Source organism: Crotalus tigris, unplaced genomic scaffold (genome assembly GCF_016545835.1).
Source record: "Crotalus tigris isolate CLP2741 ecotype Arizona unplaced genomic scaffold, ASM1654583v1 scf7180000024437.13266115, whole genome shotgun sequence".
In the NCBI taxonomy this organism is placed as follows: domain Eukaryota; kingdom Metazoa; phylum Chordata; class Lepidosauria; order Squamata; family Viperidae; genus Crotalus; species Crotalus tigris.
Window position 1 is genome coordinate 3547086 of NW_024100606.1, and position 27030 is coordinate 3574115.

General features: G+C 38.0%; 1 protein-coding gene across 2 annotated transcripts in view; it reads left to right on the plus strand.

Annotated features, from left to right (window-relative positions):
* Positions 1-27030, plus strand: part of GJC1 (gap junction protein gamma 1) — a 64877-nt gene that overhangs the window by 138 nt on the left and 37709 nt on the right. Inside the window, exon 1 of one of the 2 annotated variants that reach the window (XM_039331403.1) lies at positions 26250-26670. The exons of the other annotated variant lie outside the window; for it this stretch is intronic. The gene's annotated coding sequence lies outside the window, so the exon portion shown is untranslated. Of the gene's footprint in view, positions 1-26249; positions 26671-27030 lie in introns of those variants that run through there. 2 annotated transcript variants of the gene reach the window in all.

The window sequence follows — 27030 nt, forward strand, 5'->3', positions numbered from 1 at the left end:
TTGCAGTGAATAGTGGCAAAGGAGATGGCTTTATGTTCTCCATTCCCACCAATAGTCCTAGTATCATTCTCCAATTGCTCCAGAACCCTACAAGTTTATAAATATGCCTTTGCTCTGCTTATCTAGAACTTTTTGAAATCCCTTTAAATAACTCAGGGGGGGGGACACTTGAGAGGAGAGATGCAAGTGCTAGAAAAAGATTACATGTATCTCCCATCATATTTCTCTTAAAACTTTCCTCTCTGAATGCTGATTTTGTTGAAAAAGAATTAAAAACGATAGAGGGGGAAAGAGGAAGAGGAATTACTTGTTTTTCTTAAACATAATAATTTTGTCCTTAAATAAATTAATGGTAAAAGGTTTATACAAATTATTTATCATCAGAGCTTTTTAAAGATTAACATAGAAATTTTTCATTGGTTTCACTTTACTCCTCATCGCATCCTATTAAAAAGGGGCATTTTTTTCTTCATTGTCTTTTGACTTCAATAATCGAGAAAATATGAAATGCAAAATATTGAACTCTCAGGATTGAGTTTATCAGTTTTACTACCATAAATAAAACAATTCCTCCAGCTCCTCATTTTAAATACTGAACACATTTTAGATAGAACTTCTTATTATGTGCAGCCCAAGGCAATATAAATTATTATACAAGCAAATTAACAATTCCCTCTATTATCCAATTCTAAATCTATCCTGGTCTGAAATGATAGCAGAAATCCAGAAAGTAATGAACTATCAATTTCATCACCAGTGAATAGCTTTAAGCAGCTTCACAAAACATGCTCAGTCCAAGCAGTCAATTAACAGAAAGCAGGTATGCAGTAGTATTCATTCTGTCTGGTACGATTCTTTACATTCATAGACGGTTTACTTGAGCTGTAGCATGTTGCTTGAACCTAGAACACATGCCATTTCTGCTTAGTTCTAAATAGCATTTGAAATTGAGGTTAGTTATTGATTTCACATTCTATATAGCAATAAATGGAGATGATAGATAGCGTCTCCAGATTCAACCAACATGATGAATCTCAGCCAAATCACTTGTGATGGTTAGGAAGTTTTACAGGATGAAGTTATGATAGCAGCATACATTATATATACTTTACTAAAAGCTGCCAAACTTTCGTTTGGAAACTCCAAACATCATCAGGGCTAAGGAGCCAGTAAACAATGATGACTTAAATGGATTTTGCCGGCATCTGCACCCGGCTCATGGACCGCGTCACCGGTCCCGGCCGGTTAATTAGTGTTCCAGATGTTTCTTTATTACTCTCCTTACGCTTCCTTCTATGGTTCTTCCAGATCATTCCTTCCACTATCTCATTACTGGTATTCATCTCCTCCACCACCCCTTTATCCTTATTTCCTTCCATAGTACTGACCCTCCTCCCCTTTTTGTTTTCATTCTCCACCCTGGGGGCATCTGTTTCTCCTCTATCAGTGTTACCAGCTTCCCTGGGCTCACAGACGCTCCCCCACACGCACGCTTTTCCCAATCCCTGCTCCACACCCTTTCTTCTCACTCTTCCACTGTCATGAGTAACTTTCATACGGGTGTTGCATATTTGGGGGTCTATGCCCTCTTCCTCCGTCCTGGCAATCTTCGTGTCGACAGTTCTCCACCGTTCCATTTGTTTGCTGCGTGATCGGGTGCTTACCCCGTCTCTCAATTCATCCCTCCTCCCTATCGCACGCTCTTCCCCATTGCTGATAGGAACGTTATTCAGGCGGACACCAGGTCCCCAGATCTCTGCATTCTGATTCCCCACATTCTCACTCTCTTCTTCTGTGCTCGTCTTTGGGGGGACTTCAAAGTGTTCGTCCCGGGAAGGGGCTGTATTGTTGGTGGGGGTATTCCTTGTCTGCAGGGAATCCAGGCAGAGTTCCGTGTCTCTCCCTTTCACCGTATGCCTAGGCCAGCGGTTCTCAACGTTTGTGTGACGGCGACCCCGTCACACAAACGTTATGAGCATGCGCGGCGCGGCGCGCATGGGGGCGGGGCCCCGCGCGCGGCGTGCATGCGCGGCGGCGCCCCCCCAGGCACGGTGCGCATGCGCGGCGCTGGCGCGGCGCTGCCCCACGCACGGCGCGCATGCGCGGCGCTGCCCCCCGGAGGCGCACCGCCGCCCCACGCGCGGTGCGCATGCGTGGCGGCGCCCCCGGAGGCGCACCGCCGCCCCCACGCGCGACGCGCATGCGTGGCACCGCCCCCCCCGGAGGCACGGCGCGCCCCCGGAGGGAACAAAATGGCGGATCGCCACCTTTGGCGACCCCCAAAAAGAGGTCGATCGACCCCAAATGGGGTCGCGACCCTAGGTTGAGAACCGCTGGCCTAGGCAATCGAGCCGTGCTTTCGTTCTTCTTCTCCCCCCTACCCACAGCGTCAGGCTGCAGACTCCTCATACTAGATCTTCCACACTCTCCACAGTTGTTGTTGAGTTCTGGGGGTGGGGGTCTGTCGTAATGATATTGGGGAAGGGGGAGGTCTTCCATCAGTGGATGATTACGTGTGTTTGACAGTGGTAGCCTCCTCAGACGTACATTAGAGCGGTATTGGTGTTGATCGGGCGAAACGGGGTGCCCCTGGAGTGTAGAGGGTTGGCCAAAGTTCCATCTATCTATTCAGGATGGAGGCCAGGTATCCCGTCACGTTTACAGCTGTACAAGCATTGTTCAGACCGCTTATAATGATTGGCATGGTGTTTAAAATCCCATTTCCTCAATGCTTGTTGCGCTGGATGTAAGTCAATGTGACGATTAACCGCATCTTTGTTGGAATACCACGCCTCTTTCAATAGCCGGCCTCCCTTAGTGGCATCCTCAGACATAACGCGAACATTCACAAAGTCAAACTGGTTGCCATGTTGTGCCATATGCATCCACAATTGAGAATGCTGCTCGCCCCTTCTTATAGCTAACTGATGTTCATGCAAGCGAGATCTTAAACGCTTAGCTGTTTCACCCACATAGTTGCCATCGCAGTTCTTGCAATTGATTTTATAGATTACTGCTGATCTATCCATGGCAGGGAGTGGGTCCTTGGGGGAAGCTGATAACACTGATAGAGGAGAAACAGATGCCCCCAGGGTGGAGAATGAAAACAAAAAGGGGAGGAGGGTCAGTACTATGGAAGGAAATAAGGATAAAGGGGTGGTGGAGGAGGTGAATACCAGTAATGAGATAGTGGAAGGAATGATCTGGAAGAACCATAGAAGGAAGCGTAAGGAGAGTAATAAAGAAACATCTGGAACACTAATTAACCGGCCGGGACCGGTGACGCGGTCCATGAGCCGGGTGCAGATGCCGGCAAAACCCATTTAAGTCATCATTGTTTACTGGCTCCTTAGCCCTGATGATGTTTGGAGTTTCCAAACGAAAGCTTGGCAGCTTTTAGTAAAGTATATTTTTATATTTATACTCTCCTGGTGTTCGTATTTTATTTGTACCATATATATATGGTACAAATAAAATACGAACACCAGGAGAGTTTATATATATATATATATATATATATATATATATATATATATATATATTCGCGTTTAAGAAAATTAAAAACGTGAACCCTGGGAGTGTTCATAGTGAGAAATAAAATGATCACCAGGGTAATAAAACTATAAAATTTATTAAAAAGCGCCTAGCTTTCGCCGTCACCTGCCGGCATCCTCAGGGCTAGTGCGCCAGGGAGTGAAAGAGTCACTTTTATAGGAGTAGTGAAGTCTGCTCCTATAAAAGTGACTCTCTCACTCCCTGGCGCACTAGCCCTGAGGATGCCGGCAGGTGACGGCGAAAGCTAGGCGCTTTTTAATAAATTTTATAGTTTTATTACCCTGGTGATCATTTTATTTCTCACTATATATATATATATATATATATATATATATAATTAGATTTTATATAGGTAAGGAAAGGATCAATACAGGTATAGGGGAATGGGAAGAGGAATTTGGGATAGGATAAGGGTAGATACAATAATGGGGTAATCCCCCATAACAATCCCAAGCTTTAACAAACAAGCTACCATCCAGATCTAAATATTGAATAAACATAATTTATATAATACTAAACAGTTGTAAAGATAAAATTAACTATAATCACGTAACTAAAATTTGATGAATAAATAAAATTCCTTTAAATAGATATCCATACTTAATAACTCATCAACTAATTCTAATCATCACCATTAATATTTAAAGTCACTAGTAATAAAGATGTTATTAATTAACAAAATAGAACTTGGTTAAAAGTCTATCATTTATTCTATTCAATTTTAAAATTCAATTCAGTTTTAAGCTCTGTTCATGTTCTAATGTGTTTCTAACCATCGATAAAAAAATTTCCCAGGTTTTAAAATAAATTGAGTCTTCTTTCTCCTTCATCTCCAAAGTTAATCTGTCCATTTCTGCACAGTCTAAGATTTTCGAAATTATAGCCTGGTTAGGTGATAGATTTTCATTTTTCCAAAATTGGGCAAATACTATTCTTGCGGCTGTTAGTTAGTACATGTAATATTAAATAGTCATTCTCTTTACCATAGCTAGATCTTACTATTCCTAGCAAAAACAATTCCGGTTTAATTTCTATCTGTACTTTCGTCATCTTTTCCAGCCATCTATGAATCTTGAGCCAATATTTCTTTGCGTTAGGGCATATCCACCAGGCATGGTAATAAGTGCCTCGGTTTTGTTTACATTTCCAGCAAGTATTTGATACATTTTTAAACACTTCCGCTAATTGAAAACTTTATATGTATCAGCATACATTTTCTATTAACTAAGTGACATAGTTGAGAATGTTGCATAAAAACACCTTCTGAATCTAATTTAATTAAATAATATATTTTGTTTTCACAGTTTATCAGCTGGCTTCACACATTTATGCTAATCTGTGATTTCCCTAACCATGGTATATTGATTAGCTAGATTTGTAACACATACTGATTTAGTATGATTAACCACACAACCACACAGTATGATTAGCCACACAATTTAGTATGATTAACCACACAATGGTTAATCATACTAAATTAAAATTAAACCAGCCACATTGCAGCTGCAGGTAGCTTATGAGAGCTATATTCTTATGTTCGTGCTTACTAATTGCTAACATCTGGAATGGTGTATCCTGGGAAAACTAAAATACAAGCCTTCTGAGTCATGGAAAGTTAGAAAACAAAATAAGTGTATGGTTTCCAAGGCTACCCTGTGCCGAGCAGGGTGCAGAGCTCAGCCTTTGCTATAAAAGCATCTCTTTAGTTACTAAAGTAAAAACATATGTTTTCTATCATCGTAAATCAAGCTAACAATCACAACTCTGTCTTTAATTGTATATTCAGTATTAACCCTTTCATAACTTTTTAAATGAAACCATAACGCATAGAAAACACAATAGGAAATTTAATGCAAAAATTAAGAGTCAATATTTTGAATGATCAGTTTTGGGGAGAAATCCTTGCTTATTGTCTTATTCTGTTCATGATATTTTATTTTATATCTTCCTGAAAATACTCTTTTTTATTTTATTGATTATAAATCCAGTTTTCATCTTTAGGGCTACTATAACAGCAACAGTGTCCTCTGGAGAGGAGAAGTAAGAAAAACCTCAGGATTGCAGTGATGACCACACAATTAAGCCCTGTTGCTTTTCTTATTTGTGCATTATAGTCATGTAATGGGAGAGCCTGAACTGCAGCCAGCATCTTGATTTTTTGTCCCCCGGCATCCCTTCAATTGTGACCCTGCGGATCTGTGCATGCCTACTATAACCAAAAAACAAACAAACAAACAAACCCAAAATACTCAAAATAATAAAACTGTTATCCTCATCATCTTCAAATCAAGAAAGAAAATCAATCAAAATTAACATTCAAAACAGACAAATAGCACTTGCCTCTGTCTTGTTCTGGCAGAATTTATAATCTCTATTATTTCTAATAACTTTTTTCTTACTTAATTTGTTATACTTTGTTTTAATATGATAGACAAAGTATGTGCCGCTTTCAACCATCTTTTCTAATCATGTAGGGCAGGGAAAGTATTTCTTCTTCCCTAATTCTTTTTGAGTTTGATTTCAGTATATTTCAAAGAAATTCTAGTCTGAAAAGCAGAGGCCAACCCCCCACCCCAAAAAAACCTGGTTGTGAGGTTGGTGGCTAAAATAATGCCTTAAGAAGGAAATTATCAAATCCATAAAACTATATATTGTCTCTCTTAGTATGACATACTTAATATGATAGGCAAGGCAGATAGGGGAGCAAAATATGCGAGATGGCGGGCATGATGTCATGATGCAATACCCATGTTATTTGCATGTCTGCAGGGGTAGCAAAGGGGAAATCAGAATGATGCATACAGTATCACAATGTCACAACACAAGTCCTGCACCTTTCCTACATTCATTGCAAGTTTGCATGGATTCCCCAAAAGGGATAGCTGCACTCTGTTTATTTTTCTAATAAAGGCAGCAAGATAAATTTGGTTTACAGATACCAGTGATCCAGCAAGTTAAAAATCTGGTCAGTCTCTGTAAACAGAAATGCATTTAGTCATATGTTTTTATTATTTTATTTATTTATTCATTTATTCATGTATTTATTTACATATTACATGTAAATTTACATATTACATGTAAATTTATTTACATATTACATCTAAAACTTACATATTTTACTGGTGTCAGAGATGTTGGTAGCAGTGGATTTATTGAATATATGTAGCAGCAGACTTGTAAGGTTGGTTGGTGGGCTGCATATGGCCTGCACGGTATATGTTGTGCAGGCCTGTCTTGTGGAAGATATGATTTTGGGTATCTCTCAGTGCCTCCTAATCTACTTACCAAAAAGAACAGTGGCACATAGACAGAATTGGACATCTCCCCTGTATCTTCAATTGCACTTGCTCTTTTTAAAATAAGATTACTAAATTTGGAGTCTTCTTTCCTGTTTTCTTCCCTAAGTACGCACACATAAAGGAGCAGTTTCCTTGCAATTCTGCCTGGCAATAGATAGCAAAGTGAGTTATTACTCCTCTAACATGGGTACCAGTCCAGCACAGAGAAAGAAGCAAAGAGTTCTGTGAAAGAAAAGGAAAGGCTATGTCATGTTTGCCATGCTTTAAGGAGGTACTACAAAAGAAAGCAGCTAATTTTTCAGAAATAAGCAGAAAGTCTGAGAAAAAGGACTAGAATTTTCTATTTCATCTTTCAAACTGAAGATATGTTTAACATAGTTCTGCAGGAACACAGAACAGCTCCTCCGACAGTTTTTCCTGACACACATCAAAAATCTCACCCTCCTTCCTTAGTTCCACCCATTTGGGATAAGAACCAAAGTTCCTAATTAGACTTCTGCCCAAAATAATCATGCTAATGTCTTCTCCCTATTCCAAAGAGAAGTGAATCCTTAATTTCCATGCTATCACTTTTTGAATACCTAATTGAAAAACACTCAGCATTTAAGAGTGCACAATAAAGACAGCTTTATACATTTTAATAAAATACATTTTATTAATTCAATACATCAAATAAGAGAACAGTACACTTTCAGACCCCTTCATGTGGATATCTCCTTGTGAGGAGGGGGCTTATGTGTTCTTTAAAGGTCACCTAAGCCAGACAGATGTCAACTAAGGAGCCAGACTAAGGGTATCCACAAACTCATTTACCATGATGAGACAACGGAAAAAAGAATCTCATGCCAGATTGGTCATCATCCGGGTTAACAAGGATCCCTGGGCAGCTGTCAAAAAGTGAGTTACAATGGTTGGAGAAAGACCTGGCGACCTACTCCACAAAAAAAAAACTTGCCAAGCAAATTCTATAGTAAGGGTCTCAAACATGTCAGATAGGGTGCCCAATGATGGACAACAGGAATCCCAGTTGCTAAGGCAGCCAATGGCATAATGTCTGTGTTGTACAGAGATATGTCTGATAGCTACATGAAATGTCAGAGGAATGAGTCAGGGTAAATTAGATATTGTCAAACAAGAGATTATCAGATTGGAAAATGATCTCCTTGGTGTCAGTGAATTACACTGGTCAGACAATGGCTTTTTGGTTTGAGAACTTCACCATCTATTGTTCAGGACATGATACATGATACCAGGAAAACAAATGGAGTGGCATTCATTGTAAGCAAGAAACTTGTTAGAGTAGTGGAAACCTTCTCAACTATCAGTGACCAAATTATGACCATCAGAATTTGTGCCAAGCCCCTCAACATCACAGTTATCCAAGTCTATGTCTCAATTGCTGCAACAGAGTTTGAAATAGAGGGCTTGTATGCTATGGTCCAAGAAACTCTGAAACAAGTGCCCCCAAAAGACACTGTTTACATTCTGGGTGACTTCGATGCAAAAACTGGCAAACAAAGCAGAGAAAGGCATCATTGGTCGTTTGAGACTAGATGAGAGGAATGATGCAGGTAATGATTTGGTAAACTTTTGTCAAGAAAACAGATTTAGGATCATGAATACATGGTTCAAACAGCACAAGTGCTGCTTGGACCTCACCAAATGGATTTCACCGTAATCAGATTGACTATGTCCTATGCAGTCATTGATGGATCAGTTCAGTTCTTGCTGTTAGGACATATCAGGGTGCTGATTGCAGTTCAGATCATGAATTGTCAGTGGCAAAAATTAAAGTAAACTATGCACTGTCAAAAAGGCAGTGGCTCCAAAGACGTTTGTTGTCCATATACATCTGAGGTGAAATATATGTTTGAACTATTGGAAACCACAGTGAACTAATGAACTGTGACAAAAAATTCAATCGACCATTATTGGAACTGCAGAAAAAGATATACTATACAAGAACCCAGAGAAAAACTGCAATTGCCTTGCAGATGAAACCATCAAAATAACTGAGCAAAGAAAAGCAGCCAAGACAGCAGGCAAATGGAAAGAAGCAAGAAGACTGAATGCAGCTTTCTAGAGGGCAGCAAGGAAGGACAATGAAGTTTATTGGGATGAGCGATGTAAACAGCTTGAAGCGGACTACATAAAAGGTCACACCAGGAATGCATTATGCAAGTCAAAAAGATCCAAGCACCATTTATTGCTCATAAAGGCATCTTTAAAAAAAAGGCAAAGAACAGTTTGACCAACAAGGTATCAAAAAACAGACAGATTACATATAAAAATGACAGACTAGAAATAAAAATTAAAATAAGCAAAAAATGATAAGAGAACACCTGTCTGATCTTGATAAATATAAATCACTAGGACCTGATGGATTACATCCCAGAGTTCTGAAGGAGCTGGCAGATGTTATCTCAGAACCATTGAATCATGTCTTTCAAAAATCCTGGGGCACCAGGGAACTATTGAGGATTAGAAAAGAACTGATGTGGTTGCCATCTTCAAAAAAGGGAGGAGGAAAAAATAGATCCAGGCCAATCTGACTAACTACAGACTACAGACCAATCAGACTAACATCAATACCTGGGAAGATAGTGGAAAAGATAATAATAAAATATGAATGTCTAGAAATAAATAAAGTTGTGACTAGAAGCCAGCACAGGTTTGTTAAAAACAGATTATGCCAAACCAATCTTATTTCATTTTTTGACAAAGTGATTAACTTAGTAGACCAGCAAAATGTTCTGGACATAGTATACTTAGATTTCACTAAGGGATTCAACAAAGTAGACCACAATCTATTTCTTGGTCAGCTAGAAAAATGTGGGATAGACAGCAGCATCACCACCAAATGGATTTGTAACTGGTTGACAAATTGTACTCAATGAGTAGTTCTTAATGGTACCACATTTACATGAAGTAAGCAGTGGGGTACCACAAGGTTCCATTTTAGGCCCAGTACTCTTCAATATCTTCATAAATGACCTAGATGAGGGAATAGAATGGAAACTCATCAAATAATAAGCTAACAGAAATAGCCAACACCCCAGAAGACAAGCTCATAGAATCAAAAGCACTTGAAGTATTAGTACCACTTTATAAATCTTTAGTAAGACCACACCTGGAATACTGAATCCGGTTTTGGTCACTACATTACACTCTGTCTTCGAAAGAGTGGCCTTTGTCTTTTAAATGCAGATAGACTGCTGAATCTTGTCCTGATGGGTTTGTTTTCCTAGGTTGTGCCACGTGTTTATGAAGTGGTTGTTTTGTTTCCCCAATATACAGATCTGCACATGGCTCATTGCATTATGGATGTGAAAACCTGCCAGGGAGGCAGGTGAAAATCTGTACATTGAGGAAACAAAACTACCATTTCATAAACTCATGGCACAACATAGGAGAACAAACCCATCAGGACAAGATTCAGCAGTCTATCTGCATTTAAAAGACAAACGCCACTCTTTCGAAGCTGGCAAGAAGAGGACTGCCAGTTTGAAAGAGGCCATCTATGTCACATAGGGAAGGGATACAACATCAGCTTATCCCAGGGTGAGATCCTTTTGAGTTTATTTAATGAGGGAGCAAGAATCTAGACCAGGGGTGTCAAACTCAATTTCACTGAAGGCCGCATCAGCACTGCGGTTGCCCTTGGGAGGGTGGGTGTATGTGGCCAGAGTGGGTGCAGAGTGGGTGGGCATGGATGATGTGGCCCACTGGGTGGGCATGGCCTGTTCTACATCATTCGCATCAAGAGTGCCTGTGGGGGCCTGGGCAGGAGGGAGACAAATCTGAGGATCTCTGGCAGAAGGGGGTGGGACCGGGGCAAGTGCCAAGGCATGGTCCACTGGGGCAAGTGCCAAGATGGCCACCACAAAATTGTACATTGGCTCCCGGCTGGCCTGGGCCAGGGCCAAGGCAGCGGAGGCCATTCCCTCACTGTTTCCAGAATGGCTTCGTGGGCCACATGAAACCACTTTGCGGGCCGCATCCAGGCCCCGGGCCTTGTGTTTGACATGTCTGATCTAGACAATACTGTAAAAGAAAAAAATAAGCAGTATATTGGAGGAATGTTCAGCTGCTAATTTCTGTCTCTATTTCTTTTCTGACAATTTTTTCTAACATTTGCCAAGTTTCTGCCATTTTTCTTGTCAAGTTTTGGACAGTTGGGAATTTGAGACAATTTGCCAAAATAAAAAAATCTTGTCATTTTATTGTGGTAGTTTTCACATCCATAAATTTTTACTCGCAAATAAACTGTACACTTACATCCCAAATGACAAAACAAAAGAGCAAACCATAATGGGTGATTCATGGTACCCAAAATCAGAAAAGGGAATGCTTTAAGGGAAAACATTGGAAATCATCAAAAATAAAAAAGATCAGATGATTATGTCAAACTCTAATATGAGCACATTAAAAATGAATGAGCTGAACTAAACATATGATCTTCAGCATATATTGGAGCTGGATTGGAGGGGATCATCCATCCTTGCTCTTGATTTCTTAGCAGCTTTCAATGCCATTGATCTGAATATCCTTCTGGATTGGCTCTGCAGTTTGGGAGTGGATGGTACTGCGCCATGCTGGTTCCTTCCTCCAGAGCCAGTTCCAGTCAGTGTTCTTTGTGGGGGGGGGGAACTCCAGCTCTGCAGGTTCCTCAGGGCTCAATATTCTCTCTACATTTCCAAATGAAGCCACTGGGTAAGATCATCTGAGGACACAGGCTGAAGTATTAGGCTGATGATACACAACTTTACATCTCCACCTTGGCTGCCCAAGTGATACCATGGAGGTTGTGTCTTCATGTCTGCAGGCTCAGTATCTAAGATTTGGATAGGGAACATCAGATTTTAACTCAATCCTAGCAAAACTGAGTGTCTTATGATTCCTTGAGTCTGGGGATTTTCCATTGTTAATTCTGTATGAAGTTTACTACCTTGGACAGAACTAGTATGCAATTTGTGGGTCCTCTTGAACTCATGGCTTTTATTCAAAGATGCCCAGTAGAGATTTTGCATCACTTGCTATGTACCAATTGCACTCATTCCTGGATCAGGAAACTCTACTCATGTTCACTCATGCCTTGTCCCCTCCCAAATGCACTGCTGTAATGTGCATAGAAGCCATGATTGATGCAGAATGCAATGGTGCAGGCAGTTATACACACATTCTTCAATCAGCCCACTTTGGACTCTACTCCACAAGTTGCATTGGTTGTCGGTATGCTCCAGGGTTCAATTCAAGGTGTTGGCAGTGACTTCTAAAAAGTCCTTATCCCCAGTTATGTTACCCCTCCTATTAGGTGCGACAGACGAGGCATGCCCCAGGTACCATTTGTTAAGGAGTGCTATTTGGCAGGGCCCAGATAGAGAAGCTTTTCTGTTGTGTTACCCACTCTTAAGAACATCACTTCCCCCAACTCCCTAAGATATTAGATTGGTAAAAATCCTGCTGGACTTTTTGTAATCTCCTTCCTACTTAATCAAAGTTGGAGCTCAAGTACCTCTCTTTTTATGCATTAACTGTTGCTGAGAGAGGACAGGAAATTATTCTTATAATCATTTATGCTGCCTCCTGTTGCTGGGACAGGATCTTAGTAGAAACTCCCCAACTCTTGCTGAGACTCCCAGGTTTCCTGATAATGTTTCCCATCACATTTCTCACGACAGAAGGCAAAGGGGCTGAGGGTACCATCCCACCCTGTCAGCAGAACTCTAGCTCCACCTTGAACCAAAGGGATCTTTTTGCATCACAAGATCTTTCCATGAATTACGCCCATAACACCCTGTGGTAGTGAACTCTATAGATTAATTGCAAGTCTTTTGTTTTAATCCCTGATTCACCTGCTGCCAATGATCCCAGATGTTTTGGAACACTGATGAATGGTTTAATTTAGAAAAGAAAACCTCAAAAACACTGACCACCTGAACTTTGATCAATTCAATTAAGTTCAAGTAGCCGGGTTTACACATGAAGCTAAGCCATGGTTCATTCTATCTAATTCTAATTAAATGAAGATAAATTTAATCCAATCATAACGATAAACAATAAAACAAAATTAATAACCACATGGTTATATTATGTTCAACTACCTTCTAAACCAAAATTAAACAAATCATATCATAGTATGTGTATCACACCCATATGTGAACTTTCCTGGGCTAGGAATGCAACAATGAGGAAAATAACATCTGAATTTTTGTGTCATACTTCTTTTGAGCTACATATATCTATTGTTTTTTACTATTAGATGTAATTTCCTGGTTTCAGATTTTCTGATAGACAGAATGACTTATCTTATCTAAAATAGTTCTAGCTTTGTGCGTGTATGTTCAAGTCAAACCTGACTCCTGGCAATTGCCTAGACAAGTTCCTGCAGTTTGTTTGTTTTTTGGCAAGGCTTTTCAGAAGTGGTTTGCCCTTGCTTCTTCCCAGGGCTGAGAATGTTTGGCCTAAGGTCTCCCAGTTTCTAGCCTGTTGCATTAATTACTACACCAAACTGGCTTTTCTAATATTTTGAAATTTACTTTGGGCTGTTTCTATAACATTCTTGGTGTAGAGAAACCTTTGTTTAAGGAGGATCTTAGGGCAGAGTGCCTGTTAAAGCCAAATGTTCATTGAAGTCAGACTTAGGTAGACAAAATTTGCATACAGATAGTCCTCGACTTACCACCACAATTGAACCCAATATTTCTGTTGCTAAGTGAGACATCTGTTAAGTGAGTTTTGCCCCATTTTATGATCTTTCTTGCCACAGTTGTTAAATGAATCACTGCAGTTGTTAAGTTAGTGACACAGTTAAATGAATCTGGTTTCCAGATTCCAGAAGGCTGCAAAAGGTGATCACGTGACCCTGCAACCGTCATAAATATGAGTCAGTTGCTAAGCCTGTGGATTTTGTTTATGTGACTGTGGGGATACTGCAACGATCATGTGAAAAATGGTCATAAGTCATTTTTTCCAGCACTGTTGTAATTTTGAACAGTCATTAAGTAAACTGTTGTAAGTTGAGGACTACTTGCATTGACGTAATTGATATTTTGATATAATTGTTAACAATTTATATCATGGGAGTGATATATTATGGAATGCTAATGTTTTATTATTACATATTTCAATTTGATTCAGTATTAGATCTATCTTACTACTTCCACACTCCTAAATATTTTTTTAATTGAAATTTTTATAAACATTTTACAATAAAATCCCTCCCCACCTCTCTCCCTCCCCCCTCCCACTAACCCCCCAATTCCCAGAGCTGAATACAGAGCTAAAAACAACAAAAAACCCATAAAAAATTAAATAAACATCAAACAATTGTACATAAATCCTAAAAAGTTTTTAAACCCCTTTAACTCCATTACAATAAAATCAACAAATCTAAACATAACAACTTTATACAATAAGTTATTCAAAAGCTAAATAATACTTTCTAATCCCATATTTGTTCTGAACAAAATTTACCCATCTTTTCCATACAGAGTTGTATCTCTCTTGTGAATGGTCTTTCAGATAAGCCGATATTTTTGCCATTTCTGATAAATAAGAAACTTTAAGAAACCATTCCTCTAAGGTAGGCAAGGAGTCTTTTCTCCAATATTGCCCAATAAATAACCTTGCTGCCGTAATAAAATTCAACATTAAAATAATCTCTTTACCATCACAATCTTCAATAATACCTAACAAAAATAATTGTGGTGTGAATTTTATCTTTCTATTAAAAATTTTTTGAATATTCCATCAAATCTTGATTCAAAAAGCCTTTATATTTCTACAAGACCACCAAATATGATAATAAGTTGCATCCCTACAACCACATCTCCAACATTTGGGCTGTAAATTAGAATACATACGAGACATCTTTTGTGGATCAAGGTGCCATCTATAAAACATTTTATAAAAATTTTCTCGTAAATTTTGAGCTTGGGTAAACTTAACATTCCTAACCCAAATTATCTCCCATGTATCTAATAGAATCGGCTCTTCAAAATTTTGAGCCCACTTAACCATACAATCCTTAACTAATTCTGTTTCTGAATCCAGTTCCACCAAAGCATTATAAACTCTTTTTATATGGGCTGGATTTTGATCTCTGATTTGTTTCACCAAATTGGCGTCTTCCACAATAAAACCCGTTTTTTGATCTATACTCCATCTTTCTAATAACTGCCTATACTGAAACCAAGAATAAATAATGTTTTCTTGCAATAAATCCTCCATCGATTTTAATTGCCACTTATTCCCTTCCCACTTAATCAATTGCTTATAAGAAATCCTATCCATTTTCACGCTTTTCCTTATCCCTTCTATAGCGTGTCCAGGAATTCCCCACAATGGTATTCTAGAATTTACCCTATAATATTTTTTCCAGACATGCAATAGAGCAATTCTTAAAACATGGGACTTAAAGGTCCTATCCACCTTTTTATTATAAATTAAATACGCATGCCATCCAAATAATAAATCCCATCCTTCCAAAGACAGTATATCTAAATTTGTTAAGTTAACCCAGTCACTAATCAAAGTCAAAACCACCACATCAAAATACAATTTTAAATTCGGCACCTTGAGTCCACCTCTCTCTCGAACATCTTGAATAATTTTGAGTTTAACTCTTGGTTTTTCCCCAGCCCAAATGAATCTATTAATCCCCCTCTGCCACTCTTCTAAATTTACCTCTTTCTTTAAAATAGGTATCATTTGAAACAAAAAAAGAAATTTAGGCAGAAGATTCATTTTCACTACAGCAATTCTCCCTAATAAAGATAATTGCAATTTCTTCCAATCATTCAAATCCTTCTGCATTTTAAGCCATAATACTTCATAATTATTTTTATAAAGTTTTGCATTAGAAGCAGTTATATAAACCCCCAAGTATTTTACCTTTTTTACAATTTCAAAATCTGTCAAATTAACTAATATTTCCTTATCCAAATCAGACATATTTTTTGTTTAAAATTTTAGTCTTATTGTTATTGACTTTAAAACCAGAAACTCGCCCATACTGGTTTATAATCTGCAACAATTCTACTACTGAGTCAACTGGTTGAGACAAAGTTACAACCAGATCATCTGCAAAAACTTTTAATTTGTATTCTCCCTTATTAATCGTTATTCCCTTTATTTTAGATGATTCACTAATTTTAATCAGCAAAATCTCTAATGTTAGAACAAACAACAATGGAGACAGAGGGACACCCCTGTCTTGTGCCCTTCTCAATTTGAAAAACCTCAGATAAGCCTCCATTAATTATAAGTTGGGCTGATTGTTTTTGATAAATACTTCTAAAGGCTTGCAAAATTTTTCCCCCAAAATTCATTTCTTCAACCAATCTCAACATAAATTGCCAATTCAACTGATCAAAAGCTTTTTCCGCATCTAAAAAAATCAAACCCGCAGGGATCTGGTTATTTTTGTCCAAATATTCAATTAAGTTAATAATTTGTCTAACATTATTCTTCATGTACCTCCCAGTTATAAAACCAGTCTGGTCTCTGTGTATAATTTGACTCAATACAGCCATCAGTCTATTCACCAAAATCTTTGAAAAATTTTTATAATCTGTATTCAGAAGAGATATTGGTCTATAATTCTTAGGTAGAGTAAGATCTTGATCCTCTTTTGGAATCAAAGATATAAAAGCTCTTCTCCAAGATGGAGGTACCTCCGAACCTGATAAGATACTATTTAAAAGTTCCTTTAAGGGCTCAATCATCTCCTCATTTAAAATTTTATAATAAATTGATGTCAATCCATCCGTGCCAGGAGCTTTACCAACTTTTAATTGTTTAATTGCCTTAACAATTTCCTGTGAAGTGATTAGCCCATTAATCTCTTCTCTTTGATCATTTGTTAATCTAGGAAAATGAACATCTTGTAAATATTTATCTATATCCAAACTCTGGACCTTCTGGCCCATGTATAATTTTGTATAAAAATCTAAAAAAGATTTTTTTATCAGTTCTTTCTGAAAAACCACTTTACCATTATAATTTATTTTATCTATAATTCTCGACCTCTGTTTTTTCCTTAATTGATAAGCTAACCATCTACCCGGTTTATTTGCATTACAAAATGTATTATATTTCATAAAACTTAAGTTGGTTGCAACCTGGTCAGCCATTAACATATTAAATTGTGATTTAAGCAAATTTATAGAAGCCTTTACATTCTTATCCGAAGGATTCATAATTAATATTTTTTCTTTTATTTTAATCTCCTCCTCTAATTCTTTACGTTTTTGCATTTGTTTTCGCCTATAAGAATTATTCATTTGAATCAAACCCCCCCGCATATAGGCCTTACTTGCATCCCAGACTATTGCCATTGAGGTTCCCTTAGACATATTTAAAATAAAAAATTCCTTTAAATATTCTCTAAGTTTCAGTACATTCACTTCATATCTAAATAGATTTTCATTCAACCTCCATGATCTCCTTTCCTCCTTTTCAGGAGTTAGTTCCAACCATACAGGGCTGTGGTCAGTAAGTGTCCTTGGAAAAATTGTTACATTTTTAACACTCAAATATAAATCCGTGGTAATAAAAAAAAATCAATTCTTGAAAATGATTGGTGTCTATCAGAAAAGAAAGTAAAGTCCCTATCATCTATATTACGCTCCCGCCAAATATCTATCAATTCCAAATCTTCTTTCAGTTCAAAAAAAGATTTTGGTAGTTTAGCTTGCTTGAGGAGAGTGGAAGATCCTTTCTTATCTTTATATGTATCCAAAACACCATTCCAATCTCCCATCAAAATCACAGATTTATAATCCAATAAAATCAATTTTTGATATAAAAACTTATAAAACTGTTCTTGTTGATGATTAGGGGCATACAAACCCACTACAAGCAATTTCTTTCCATATATCATTACTTCAATCATAACATATCTTCCTTGAGAATCTGAGTCTATTAATTTAGCTGACACATTGTTCTTAACATACATAACAACACCCCCTTTTTTCTCTGGAGCAGAAGATGCAAAATGAGAACCCAATCGGGCATTTATCAAATATGTTTGATCCTTCAAAGTAATATGAGTTTCCTGTAAACAAACAATGTCATTATTATGTTGCTTCAAATAATGAAATATTTTCTTCCGTTTCTGAGGAGAATTTAAGCCATTAACATTCCAGGTCAGGAGCTTTGCCATCTCCTCCAGCTGCAAGCCTGGAGAAGACTGCTTGAAGATCTAACATCGAGGATCGAATCGAAAATCTCTTAGGTCTTGCTCCTCCCACAGGCTCAGAAACCGATTCTTGAGTAGACCCTTTTGTATCCATCTCATGTTGCTCTTTTTCTCTTCATCTGTGAACTGCTTAGCGACGGGCGGTGTGTACAAAGGGCAGGGACTTAATCAATGCGAGCTTATGACCCGCACTTACTGGGAATTCACACTCCTAAATTTTGGGAATTGTAATTGTAACTATTTACTCCAGCCAGGAACTACAATTTGTACATTGTACAAGCATTCTATTGGAATGCCAAAATAACTAAGGACAACCTTCATCTGTTTCAGGTGGGGTTGGGTTGCAGTGAAAACAAGTTGGGGAGGACATGGCAGAAACAAAGTTTCTGGGAAATGTTTCTGGCATGGTACAGTGTAAGTGGAAAGAATTCCTAGTGATGACCATCAGCCCTGCCAGGAAGACCAGACTAGGAAATCTAGTCAACAGAAAGGCTAAAATGTTTTTTTATTTAAATTGGCTATAATAAAAGAATCCTGCAAATTTGATTGCACTGCACCTCCTTCTTTTTCTTAAGTCCAATGAATTAGGCAGGCATCTGTCTGAGTCGCTTCCAAATATTATCTCTTTGTTCTGGACTTTTAAAATTCTTCAGCTCTTTTTGTCTAGATAGTAGTTCCTGCATATCTCTCTCAAGACCATCTTCCTTACTCTCTGTATGATTAAGGCTTGTTTAACTTACCTTTGATTATGAGATTAAGACATTATGCACCTAATGGGAAGGTTGAGATAATCAGGGCAAAGTTAGATTAAATGGATCCTTCATCATGATGTGTGAATTTAAGCAGCAAATCCCAAATAAGGAGGGAGAGGAGAAATGAAAAAAAGGCATTTGGACAGGGGTGGGATTCAGCCAATTCGCACCAGTTCAGCAGAACCGGTAGCTAATTTTTTATTGCCCAGGCCCAGAATGGACTTCTGGAAGTGGCATCCACACAGAGAACCGGTTGTTCACATGTTTGAATCTCACCACTGCATTTGGGGCAAACAGTTTGACCTCAGACCATGTACAAAAGAATCCCAAACTAATACAATACTCTGGCACCTGGGTGGGAGAGGACAAGCGAGTGGCTGGGGCTGGATAACTGCTTTCCTTTGCCTGTGATCAGACAGTTGCCAGACAAGGATGCACAATGAGAATTCCTTATTTCCTATCTCTACGCCCTATGGAAAGAGCAAAGGGAGGATTTGGATGCCATTGTGGCTTCCATTGTTTATTAAGCTAGCTTGTCCCTTTCCTTTCCTGACCGAAAGGTCCAGGAAGGAAGGCTTGAACCCCGTGCTTTCTCTATTCAAGCTATACTCATGGGGACAATTTGACCGCTGGGTGTTCTTCCTTCCTTCCTTTTGGGTTATACAATTGAATGGGTGTGTATGACCTATCAGTGTGTGTGCGTGGCGGTTAATTTTTGTGTGTGTGTGTTCTTTCACACACATAGGCACACACTCAAAGGAATTCGAACTATAGGGTGATGGGATTCTTAAAACTACTGGTGCTCTCATAATGAAGAACAATAAGATGGTAACATATGCACAAGCACGCTGTGTGCAGGGAGAGAAAACACCATTGTTGCTGTATTTATACTCCACCATTCCTGTGACAGTCTTGTTTTTGCAGCCACCAGGGCCACAATGTCATGCCATAACATTTGCCTATCTCCAGTGGCATTTCAGTTTCAGATGTGTCACTGTGTCATTATTACTCTGTCCTAGGAGCTCAGTGTAAAGAATGGGTGGGTAACATTAATTTCACAGTATTCTCAAACTAGCCCTACCTACCATATAGGTTATTTTGAATGATAATGACTTCCCAAGATCTGTCAGTGGACTCTATTGAATTGAAACTGGTCTTTAATTATTACATATCATAAAACCTTTCACTGTAGGTTTTACATGAGATATCATTGTAGGGTCAATCTGATGGGAATGAAAGGGGAGGGTCTGACACAAAAGCTGGGGTCGGTGTCACTGCTGCTCCATTTTCTGGTGTATCAATTGTCCATCCTTCTTTTACTAAATAAGACAACTAACTCATACCTGGTGCATTTCAAATGTGCCACATTACAACTCCCAGTTTTCCCAATCCAAGTACCTCACAAGTTTCTATTTTGCTCTTTCATGCAATCTTTGCATCCTTTTAAAAATGTCTCTGTTTCAGATAATACAGAGGAAGAAAAACAAAATAAAAAACTGTCTAATGCAATGTATGGATGCATGTATACATGTATGGTCTGTGTGTTTTAAATAAATTTTGAAAGAAATACAGCTATAGAAAAAAATAACCATAAAATAGAGTATTAAGAAGGAAATACATAAAACATTTCCATTCAATTTTAAACCATGTTTTTTTTACTACATTTGATTCTTTTTGTCTCAGTTTCCACTACCTCATAAAAAACTTCCTTCATCATAGTTTACAAGGTATTAAATAACTAAGCCATAAATAAGTACTGCAAACTATATTATAGGCTAGTAAATTATATGAATATAGCCACAGAGTAGTTGTTCCAAACCAAAGAAATACTTAATCTAATCAGAGAGTATTTTGCTGTATTTTTCCATCTCTGATAGCCATATCCCAAACTAGGTATATTGAAATCTGCCAGATAGCCGTATTTCTTGGTTTAACTTATCTATTTAGGCAATGTTTCAAATATTAATATTTCATTAAATGTGACTTTCCAAATTGGTAGACTTTACATAAGTTAGATTCTACTTCCCATAATCTTTAGCCAGCATAATTAGGAATTAGAAGAGAAAGTCCAATATGTATTGAGGGCTTTTGGTTGAAAAAAGTTGGCAAAGTTTAAATCAAATTTGCAATGATTAATAGATAGCTGCTTATAGATTCCAATGGGAGAAGGACATTTAGACATACATAAATGTGTGATAAAAATCTTTTCTATTGTCATATTGTTTAAAATTCAAAACAATATTCTTTTTTTATTAAAAGTTTTAAAGATTTTATACAATATATACCCCAAATCCCTCCTACCCCTCCCGCCTCCCCCACTTCCCAGAGCTGATTACAGGGTTACAAATAAACAATCATAATCTAACTAACATTACCCAACTATACAAACAATCAAATCCATAACATACTTTAACTCCTTTTCAAAATAAATATTAACAAATTAAATACGAAAATAATAATATAATTAAACCATAAAACTAAAACTAATACAAATTCTGCCATATTAAACTATTAATAATAATCTAAAATTTACTCATAAGCTAGATAATACTTTTTAGTCTCATATTTATTCTGAATATAATCTATCCATCTTCTCCAAACCGAGATATATCTTTCTTGTGAATAGTCCTTCAAATAAATGGAAATTTTTGCCATTTCTGCTAAATTAGACACCTTGAGTACCCATTCTTCCATAGTAGGCAAAGAATCTTTCTTCCAATATTGCCCCACCAATAATCTTGCAGCTGTTATAAGATTCAACATCAAATTAATTTCTTTAACATCAAAATCTACAATAACACCTAACAAAAATAATTGTGACGTAAACTTTATCTTTCTCTTAAAAATCTTTTGAATGTTCCACCAAATCTTAATCCAAAAAGCTTTTATATTTCTACAAGTCCACCAAATATGAAAATAAGTTGCATCTAAGCTTCCACATCTCCAACATTTGGGCTGTAAATTAGGATACATACAAGACAGCTTTTGAGGATCCAAATGCCACCTATAAAACATTTTATAAAAATTTTCTCTTAAATTTTGAGCTTGAGTAAATTTTACATTTCTAACCCATGTGTCCAATAGAATCGGCTCTTGAATATTTTGAGCCCATTTTACCATAGTCTTTAACTAATTCCGTTTCAGAATCCAACTCTATTAAAACATTATAAATTCTCTTTATATGGGCTCGAGTTTGATCTTTAATCTGTTTTACCAAATTCACGTCCTCTAAAGCAGTGGTTCTCAACCTTTTTAATGCCGCAACCCCCAACTGGTCGTAAGTCGAGGACTACTCAACCGGTCGTAAGTCAAGGACTACTCAACTGGTGCAGCACCATTTGCAGAATGGGATTTTTGGCGGGCTCAGCAGGGCAGAGACAGCCTGGACAATTCCTATTGGTTTTGAAAGCCAATAGAATTAGACTCTATTCAAGAGAGTCTATTCTATTGGCTTTCAAAAGCCAATAGAATAAAAGGGAGTAGCACAGCTAAGGAAAAGGGGGAAAAAAATGGCGGACTGCGTTGTTTGGCAATCCCTGTGAAATGGTCATTCGACCCCAAATGGGGTCCCAACCCACAGGTTGAGAACCACTGCTCTAAAGTAATACCAACCTTTTGATCTAAACTCCACCTAACTAACAAGAGTGAAAAATATTTTCTTGCTTCAATTAAAGATTTTAATTGCCAATCCTTCCTTACCAAACTAAGTAATTCCTTATAAGAAATCCTATCCAAATTCACACCCCTAGATACCCCCTCTATCGTGTGTCCAGGAATCCCCCAAATTGGAATTTTATAGTTTAATTATAATAATACTTCTTCCAGACACGCAATAAAGCGTTTCTTAAAATATGAGATTTTAAAACCTGATCTACTTTTTTATTATAAATTAAATATGAATGCCATCCATATAATAAATCCATATAAACAATCTTCTTAAATGGCAAACTTTATTGATAATATATTTTTCAGATATTATCACTGACCTTGACTATTGTAGCTCTTGTTGCTTTCTTCATATACAGAAATATGACTTGTGTTGAAAAGCCTACAAAGTTAAATCTGCAATAAGCATACAGTACACAATTGTTACACTAATAAAAAAATAGCTGATGCTGTTATTTATATTGTATTCATCAAATAATTCTATCTCCTGCCTCTAAAGTTATGCTATTACTTTGTCTCTTAACCATTTTCTTGATTTTCCCTTTCTTTTCTTTTTCTCTATATCATGAAGAACTGCATGACTACAAAATATTCCTTCCTGAGGATTGACTTTTGCACATCTAATGGTGAATGTGGTTAACAATGTTTATGTGATGCCAGAAGACTATTTTAGCCTCTCTGCAAGCCAAAATGCCATGCAATAGCAAGAAAACAGCACTGGTGGATATGCTGGACTTTCCATTCATGAAGGCATGCTGCCTTTATCAGCTGCATGCAAGCTAACTCACACCATTAGGAGAAGGGCTTTGGCTATTACAATTATGGTTCTTCCCCAACAACAAAATAAGAAATCTGTACTTTTGTAGTGTGTCAGGATTTAGTGACTTGAAGTTCACACAGTTTGGAAGTGCCTTAATGGGAGAAGCCTGGTTTTCTGTCATGCATGAATCCAATCATGGAGCCTTGGTATTTCAGCTAGTTTGGCTTCCCACTCAATATTTAAAGCTTCAAAGACCTATTTTCAAACCTAAGATTCCTTACAGCATGTTGAAGGTTGAATGTGAAGTCATTATGTGCAGAGTGCGTTTCATGAAACGCCCACTCTTTGAAGCTCCACTCTTTGCCCTCTCTGCCCTAGCTATCCACCCATGATTTAAGTCTTAATTTTGGCTAGCAGCTGGTGGCTCTGGGCCAGCCCTTTGGCCACTTTGTGGTTATGAGTGATCCCTGATGAGACAGGCTGGCTTGCTTGAGCAAAGCAAAGCAACATATCTGAGAGCTGCCCAGAGCATTTGGCACAAACTGAGCAGCTATGCTAAATATAGACTTCTTGGGGGAAAGCCTGCTAAGGGAGAAAGGGGTAAAAAGAAGAAAAAATCTGTTTCAGTTTCTCTGATCATCGCTGCCAGGGGGATGGCCATAGTGGAGTGAATAGAAGCTTAGTTATTCCTTGTCTTAGAAATTGTGAGCAGAGTTTGATTTATGTCAGGGCTCAGCTCTGAGTTTTGAAACCTATCCGTCAATTAATGTGCTTCTAAGGATATATAGAGTGCAGGTTTTTATTTGCACTCCAGCTCAGCAGAAACTTCAATTTATTTCTAAGTCACTTATTCCCACACTACTTTGATTAAAGGTTTCTTTCAGTTTTTTTTATATTATACACAAAACAAACAAGTGAAAAATTAGCTGAATTTTACTGCAAAGAATTACTAGTTGTTATTAATAATCTATATTAAAAAAGCTGCATGTGCAAACATATATAATTTCAATTCTCTCTTTCTTCCAAAAACCCAAGGCAACTTGGATAATGTTCAGAGCAAGTTTATCCTTGTAAAGTAGGTGGGGTAAAAGAGGGTGGCTGCCTCAAAGTCACACAAAGTTTCATGGCTGTGTATAATTTTGGACCTGAGGCTTGCTCCAGAGTTCAATTCTCTAGCAATCACTCCACACTCAAATTGGTGCCAGTTTTGAATCTGTCCTTTTATTTTGGTATAGAGAAATGTATTAAGTATTCTAAATAAAGCTTAGAAAAGCATAGATTTACATAAATATTAAGGTATTTGTTAGTAACAAGAAGATAAAACAAAGCTAAGCAAATTGACAAATAGAACATATTAAGTATGGAAAACTAAACAGTTCGTAACTATTTAGGCCTCCTCATACCTGATTTAGGCCTCCTTACCTGATTTCAGTATTGTCTGTGTTTTTATGTGTATATCTGTATGTATGTATGTATTTATGTATAAGCCAGTTTTGATTAGTGGTTAAGGCATCACACTAGAAACCTAGTTCTAGTCTCACTTTAGGCACGAAGCCAGCTGGATGACTTTGGGTTAGTCTCTTAGCCCTAGGAAGCAGGCAATGGCAAACTACTTCCAAAATCTTGCCAAGATTTTTTTGGCAAGACTAGTCCCAGCACTAGCCAGAAATCAACACAAAGCCACCCCCTTCAATATTTATGTACTGTATGTATATATGGTATTGTATTGTGTTGTGTTGTATTTGTGGTGGCTTGTAGTACAAACTATAACACATAAAAAACATTATTATCCTAAAACAATCATCACTAGAAATATAAGAAGATAACACTAAAATAAAAAATCATCTGCAGCAGTCCAGTCTTATTTAGGCAGCAATAATTTCCAAGAGCCCATTTGGGAAATAAGCTAAGCTACTGTTAATTTTTAAGTCATTTCAGTGGGAGAAGAATGCCCATAGAATTTCTTAAATAGTTCCATTCTGGATGTTTCATCCCAAATTGTTGCTGACACTTTGCTCAGTTTCCTTTTGTGTGAAGTGCAGTATCTAAAACACTACAAAAATAGCCAACTGAGCAGGATGTAAGTCTTTAATACAGATGTCTATGGAAATTCTCTTGTCATCCAGGTTATGGTTGTCTCAAAGGTGCTTTTTCAAAAGGTAACTGGATGATGTTTGAGGAAGAAGACATTTAGCTTCTCATCCAAAAAGCTTCATCAGTTCTGGCTGGCTGGTGGTGGTGGTGGTGGTGGTGGTGGTGGTGGTGGTGGTGGTGGAAATGGAAGGATTAGTTCTGATGAGCAGTGTAGAATCTAAGGCATTTCAAGGGACACATGCAGTCCTATAAAGTTACAGAGGTTTATGACTGAGTTCACATATTGCACCAAGCTGTGATTAATTCATTATGCTTTGTTGCCTAAGTGTCAATTGATCTAATGCATACAATGTCCTAAGTCACAATTAATGCTTTACAAACCACAATGGCTGGATTTTTATAACAAGTCGAGCCAACATGCCCACCAAAAACACATTTTAACTTAGCATGATGTATTAGCCCAGTCAGTATGCCTTCAGGCTGAAGCAAGGAAACAAACTTATGTGGGGATTGTGAGAGGTATGTATTGGCTTTGCTTCAGCTATCAAAATACAAATCTGATAAATACATGTTAATAAAGATGAATTGACTGGAAAATCTAGATATCGGGGAAGGCTGAGGCAAGCTATCTCAGAATTGATCTATATAAATAGCAGATCACCATACTGTAGCAAATCTCTGAAAGTGGAGGCATTGGTTTGCCAATAGCTTTGGAAAGAAAAAGATTGGCTTGGGCTTTGAATACTTCATTAACAAAACAATACTGACAAACTGGAAGGAGTGGAGGAACTGTGACTGATTGGGCAGCCTGAGGAGATGATGTTATGAGAAAACGAGCTAAAAATTTCCAGTGCGGCAGACTGGTGAAAATCATAAGACATTTATTGAGATTGCACAAATACAAAGATTATTTTCTGGATGTTGTTTGCAAATGTAAAAATGACAAAAATTATCAATAGCCAATTGCACTTTGCATTATTATTTCTGCCACCTTTGCAACTCCCCCCCCCCAAAGGCACTGTAAACAGTTCTACAAATAAGGCTGAACAGCATTTCGTACTGTTAAGTGCATTATCAGGAACCAAAGTTTGACCTCACTTTGTGCTTATTAGGGGTTCTTTTGCAAAGAGATTTAGATGTGTGTTCATTGATTTTCATTGGGAATGGAGACTGGGCGGGAGGGAAGGAAGCCTCGGAAATAGTATCCAGACCTGCTCGTTGTCTCTAGAGCACGAGAGATGTTACAAAAAGCGGGGTCTTGTGGGGGTGGCCGGTTCGTTCTCTCAGGATCCGGAGAGAAGCCCAACATCCGCGCACGATGACATGGCCTGAGACAGGCGGGTGAGTCCAGAGGCAAAGAATAGGGGGGAAGCGGGAGAGGACAGCGAGAAGATAGATTGTGTGTGTGGGGGGGACGCCACGTGGGAAATAGGGGAGGCTAAACAGAGGCGGATTCCAGCCGGGCTCTTTGGGAGACGGGGAGGCTTACCCACAAAGTTTGAAGCCTGACGGGGGAGGGGGGAAGGTCTTGCTTTCGCTCTTGAAGATGAGTAGAAACAGTTGAGAGACATTTTGAAGTTTCATGGAGGGGTTGGGGGAGGGGGCTCCTCATTTTAAAGTACTTATGGAAAGGCCGGGAAATGGCGAAGCAGAGGCAAAAGGCGGGATAACAGAATTTCGTTCCATAGAATCTCTCAATGT